Source organism: Orbicella faveolata, unplaced genomic scaffold (genome assembly GCF_042242905.1).
Source record: "Orbicella faveolata isolate gen_17 unplaced genomic scaffold, um_ofav_v1 contig_35, whole genome shotgun sequence".
Taxonomy (NCBI): domain Eukaryota; kingdom Metazoa; phylum Cnidaria; class Anthozoa; order Scleractinia; family Merulinidae; genus Orbicella; species Orbicella faveolata.
This window is the reverse complement of record NW_028301564.1, coordinates 23235000-23241391: the sequence shown is the minus strand read 5'-3', so window position 1 is coordinate 23241391 and position 6392 is coordinate 23235000.

The following is a 6392-nucleotide window of genomic DNA, read 5'->3' as shown; positions in this document are numbered from 1 at the left end:
TATAAACCATCGTAGCCGTCTTTCGCAGGACGCACAAACGCAGGGTCCAAATGAAATAAAATAGCAGAAGAAAAAATGAGAGAAAAAATAAGCTACCAAGTTGTACAAATACAATCTTACCGTAAGGGCTCTAACTTCGATCCAAGAAAAGAAAAATGAGTGATTGGAGACACTCATTAATAAACTGAATAAACATACAGAGGACTTAACATGGCGGCCAAATTAGATTATTTGGAGAGAAGAGGAACTTCTTTGAGGAGGGACACATCATCAAGGAAATACTATACTCTTTCCAATAAAACTAGGAGGCAAGCCACGTACAGTTTCTAAAATATTTTCCAGATAGGAAAGCAAATTAACAGCTGATTTTGGAGATGTTGTTAAACAGCTGTAAGAACAACAGGTGAGTTTGAAGTGTTTGTGAAGCCAATTTACAGACTTATAAGAATTCAATAATCTCGGTCCCATGAATACGTTCCAAACGAGACAAGACCAAGCTAGTGTGCTCGTGGCAGGAGTGGAGATATTGTAAGTACACTTGATATACACTTTCAAGATTATCCCTGGACTTTGTCCAGCCTACTTGTCGTCCCCTCTACAACAATACCACTCGCAACTACGCTCATCCTCGAAACTACTTTTTTCTGTCCCTACTGTGAACTCTGTGACATACGGTGAACGTGCCTTTTCTTTCTCCGCACCTATAGTATGGAGCAATCTACCGGATTCTATTAAAAATACATCTCTGTCATCTTTTAAATATGCTCTCAAAACATTCTTGTCCCGGAAATTTGATTTTTGATTTATTACATGAGGAATTGTACCTAGCTTTCATGTCACCTAATTTTTAAATTAAATATTTCATTTATTTTACTTATTACTGTTATAAGAAACATTGTGCAGGTTTTAACTAATTTATTTTTTCTTATATAAAGTAATGTAAGCGCAGTGAGTTTTCTAAATGAGCCCAAAAAACTTTATTATTATTGTTATCATTATCATTATCATTGTCATTATTATTATTATTATTATTGTTATTGTTATTGGTATTGGTATTATTATTATTATTATTATTATTATTATTATTATTATTATTATTATTATTATTATATACAACCGTACAGTTGCGAAGGCAGTGATTGTCATTTTTAACAGATTTAGCAAACTTTTTCTCCTTTTCGGGGAGCCTGTGTGTGTCGACGGATCCATCTAATAGCATAAAATTGTTTCGAATAAACCTTCGCGAAGTAATCAGTCTTTATTTTAAACAGCAAGAGACGAAAACGATAAAATCTGTTATTGGAACAGATTACTGAGCCATAGCTTTTCAAATAATAGTCTTATAGTTGATTAGACATAGGATTTCAGTGCATTCTCGTGTCTAAGTTTACAGTATAATAGAAACAAGCAAGCAACACAGGGCAAAAGAGAAGTTCGATATTTTTACCAAACAACTGATCGAGTTAAGATTGGTGCCATGTTTAGTAAGGGGATTGTACTCAAGATAAGTACTGCATTGTCGTTATCTTACTATGCCGTATGTTTTTTTCGCATTTCTCGTGCAAAGCATGTGGTCTTGAATTTGCCCTTCTGTACTATGGGTGTGATCGTGTGGTTAATCTCCCCACTGTTTATTCAAAGAGACATACTTTCACTGCTAATTTAAGTAAAACGTGATTAATTTATGTATTGTTTAATACAGTAATATAATTCTGCGCACATCCTGATTAGGGAGAATCTCATATTGTACCAACGTATAAGACACGGGACTCTATTCCTCTTATTAGTCCGTGTAGAATAAGTACCGATATCACACTACAGGGCCGTAGCACTGACGAAATGTCCATGGCTGAATTCGGATAGGTAATCATACGGTTTGGACATAGTTAGTAGAATTAATTTAAAACCGTATGATTACTTATTAATAATATAAACATGAAAAAATTTGCGTGGAGGAAGTGCCGGAAGACCTTTTTTGAAGCCATTTTTTCTCATTCGAGAAAACTTTTTTCAAAGTTTCCGCACAAAATTTCCCTCATCATTTTACGTAATATCATTGGCTTCGAAAATTTCCTATTGTCTTTCAGTCAATCATAATCCTTTATTACGATGTGTAATTTGCACTGGTGTTACACTTTTTGCACCGGTGTTACAGTTTTTGCACTTTTTACACTTTTTACACTTGAACTGCACTGCTGTCAGCCAATCAGAATCGAGTTATTTTTTCATGTATATTATTATCTTATTTATTTGCTAGCAGTGTTCTACTTTCCCCTCTTAAACAACATCAACGCTCTACACTAAAATGTCTAGTCAGATATTTGCAGTGGCGGATCTAGGGGAGTGCCCCCCCCTTAAAAAGCCGGCAGGGCAAGCAAAACAAAACCACCCCCTCTCCCCCTATAGCTCAAGGTCTGGATCCGCCACTGATTTGAATGTCGTTTGTCGGAAACGGGACCTAAACACCAGAAACAATGAATCTCGTCAACTAATCTGGTAAAACTTAGTCATATCAGAGTGGGGTATCGTCTTCACTTCATTACGTTTCAAGGATCGCAGGATGTTTCCTGGATTAATTACAACTGAATTAAAATCCTCTGGAGCGCCACGCGATGTTATTGATCTGTAATTACGATAAAATCCTGCCATGCGTCACGTGCCGAGAGTTCGGGTCGGCCCCAAACATTAGTCTCCTAAATCTCGGGTCGTCCACATCCTTCCGAAACGAGTTACTTTACAGGTCTTAAGAGTATTTTAAAAGACAACAGTTCATAACAGCACCCCTAGCCTTAGGGACGGACCATTATTTCTTTTTTGAGAGGCGGGAGGGGCATTTTCTGGGGCATGAAATTTTTTTCTCATCTATAGCTTGGGCATTATTTTTGGTGGTTATCTACGGGTATATTACGAACTCATAACGTGACCAGCTCCCAGTTGGCTTAATAGCTTAGTTGGTAGAGCACTGCACCGGTATCGCAGAGGTCATGGGTTCGAATCCCGTTCAGGCCTGAATTTTTTTCAGGCTTTAATTTCACAACTGCTTCGGTTGTGTGTATAACTGCGATGATCAATCATATCTTCAATATAACTTGTCCAAGAATTTTTAAACTTCAAAAACAGGACCTGAATAGTAGAAAGCACATGCTCGATTTTTTTTTCCCATGGCTCCCCTTGCACGATTACTCTGCAGGGATATTCTTTTTGGAAATTTCCCAAATCCCCGCCCCCCCGCCCTCCCCCCCCCCCCCCCGAAAAAAAAATGGGGAAAAAAACTTCCCTTCAAAAAAGTAATTGAATAGAAAACTAACAACGGGGAAATGAAAATAAAGGTTCCAGAGAGTGTTTTACCGCCAATCTCAAATGCAATATCTTTCTATTGGAAAGTCCCCTTGCCTTTCTATTAACTGCTAGGCTTAGAAAGAACAGGGCGAACCTAATTACTAAACTTATCCAGTAGATCTTGAGTTGCGCCGCGCGTTGAATTTTTGTGTTCGATATTTGACCTCCCTCTGTTAGAGTGCCACGTTAAAGGAGCTACGTTAAATATTTCAAGTTCGTCGTTTGCAATCCGTGTTAATCTTCTCCGTCCTTAACCATCTTTGTTCCTTTATGATTCATTATTATCTCTTTGGTGGTTTTCCATCTTAGTAAACTATTATTTTGAAGTTAAATTTCAAAGCAATTAAGCTGGGGGTAACCCTGCGATGGACTAGCATCTCATTTAGGGGGGGAGGGGGAGTAAAAATAATTCTAGTTGCTTCATGGTACAGAAACCGGAGATAAGCGCCGGCCTTGGCTTGTGTGCAAACTTTACCTTTGCCTTTACTTGTCCCCGCTAGGGCGAGAAAAGCTGGTAAATATCAACCGTTTGAACTAATTGTAGGTAGAACTTTTCAGACAGAACTCCTCCCCCTCCCCATGGGGACACTTGTGTTGTGAACAAGGTCTTTTAACTGAGAAATACCACTTCAGGAATGTGATAAACAGTATTGCTTACAATTCGGCGAATGTTCTTCACTCTTATCTAGATGGAGTCGTGGCATCTTGAACAGATTATCGGAATGTGCATGCTTGTTTATTGTTACACAGTCGGCGATTCAAAAGGAGATATCGATTTAATCATGTAAACACTAATAGACAAGATTTGCCTGCGAGACTTCACCGAGACAGAACCGGGAAAAACTTCACGTACCGAGCTTGCTGACGTGGATATTTACGTAGAGGAAAAAGACCAAAATAGCCAAAGTATTTCAATAATTTATCAAACAAACTTCAAAGGGAAGTAGCAGAACTGTGTTTTTTGGTTTGGTTTGTTTTGTTGATTCTCCCACTCAATATTTCCTGTTTTTCTTCAAAGTGTTTCAGTCTAGGGAAAAATTCTTCAGCGTTCAATGGACGTAACAACAACAAAACTGAGAACATAGTTGGTTTGTGAGCACGTACATTTTAACCTTTACATCCCAAAGTGATCAATTTTCAAATTCTCGTTGCAATCCCAATGCTTTGCCATAGAAGACAGGTTAGGAGAGTGGTTGTAGTCATCAACTTGGAGATGTTGTCTTGATGTGACATCGAATTCTCAGAACCGTACCCAATAGCAGTTTTGTAAGTGGGTAAGGAGAAGTTATCAGGAGGAATCAAACGTTATGCCGTCAACACTAATTAGAACTTTCGTGGTTTCTTTTTTTTTTTCAAAGTCCGTCACATACTTCCTTAATAATAACCTCTTCTTTTTGTTTCCTATTTTATTAAACTGCATTCCGAGATTTCTTTGGAAATTGTAAGGGATAATTTCTAGGTTTAGCAAGAATAACTTAAACATCATTTAGTTCTTTTAAGCTAAAACGGAAGCCATTCGGTTGTTGAAAGATGTTTCCAAATAGAAGGAAATTACTGATGAGAAATGAAACGGAAATCTATAACTACGCCCATCTGCTTCTGCTCGCTTATGTATTTTCTCGTGAAATCAATGTTTCCCCGGCAATGTTATCCATCATAAAAGGACTGTTATGTTAACTTCCGTTTCTCCTTTGGAAAACCGTTATAACCTACAAAGTCAGTCTGGCAGTAAACGCCGGGCTTATTTCATATCATCCTTAACCCAAATCTCACTAGTTCTTTACTTCACCAGCAATTTCCCACCTCTCGCCGACTTTTTTATGTTGTTGTTTTTATTAATGAACTCCTTCCACAGCAATGCAAGGCACGCAGTTTAATGGCGTCCTTGCCATTCAGTGTGCCAAAAATATTCTTCGGCATGCGTTTGTATTTTGTCTAGTTGGAGGCAAGTTGTCACCTTTGGAAAGAAAGAACTTATGTTTGTTGGGTCAACATTGAGGAATTTTCGTATCAGTTTTCACTAATTTAGGAAAACTCTACAGATGGCGTGGGAAAATGGATTGGGAAATTAGTAAACATTGATTCTATTTGCATGCCCCTTGAAAAAAACCACTAAAATTTCTAATGTGCTTGTGGGCCTTGTCGCCAAAATAACATTTTTATTTTGATGTTCTACAGATATCCACCTTTCTAAACAACACGAAAACTTCGAGCTTCGAAACCGCAGGTCTCAGTGGCCTTGTATTAAAGGGTTCTTCCAGTATTGTTGTTTTTGCTTTTCATTTTTTTAGAAGAAAACTGTTAATACAGAGGTAGATTGTAAATCCAGTAATACCACTGCTATGTTCTTCTCATTGAAGCACATCATGGAATGCATGTAAAGTTTCAAGTGGGAGCTACTTTTCACTACGCCGACATGTAAATTTCTTTCAAAATTATGTCTGCTGACAATTTGCCACTGTAACAGACGAGAAAAAAAAATCGATTTGATACAGATTTGCTCTTCTTAGGTATTAATAACATGATAGTGTTAAAGAGTTCCAAATCTCTGATTAATATACGCCATTACATGTAAGCACCGAGCTAAAACTACTAATTCCTTTTACTAATTTCAATACGATTCTTCTGGTGTAACTTCTGAGAATTTGAAGGTAAATCAACGCAGAAACCTGTTATTGATGATTTTCAATATTCTCCTAATCTTCTGTGTGACAAGATACTTGTGTTGTCAGGAGAATTTGGTCATTGATCGCATTTACGATTTTTTAAAAAAATTGATTTTTAAAATTGCACGTCTGGTAGAAAAATAAAAGATATATTACAACATTTGAACCCGCGTTCTGTCCGTACAAGTATATTTCAAAACGAAACGCTGTTGAAACTGCCTTTGTCTTCACACGAAATTGGTTCCTTTTGAAAAAAAAATGGTTTAATTTACACAAGATTGAAATAATACTTTTCTTTCTTTTTAGCAAATGTCGTTTGTAAAGCGTCGCAACAATTCTTCGTCGCATCAAGGGAGGACAAAAATTTCCATTGATTAAAAACCGAAA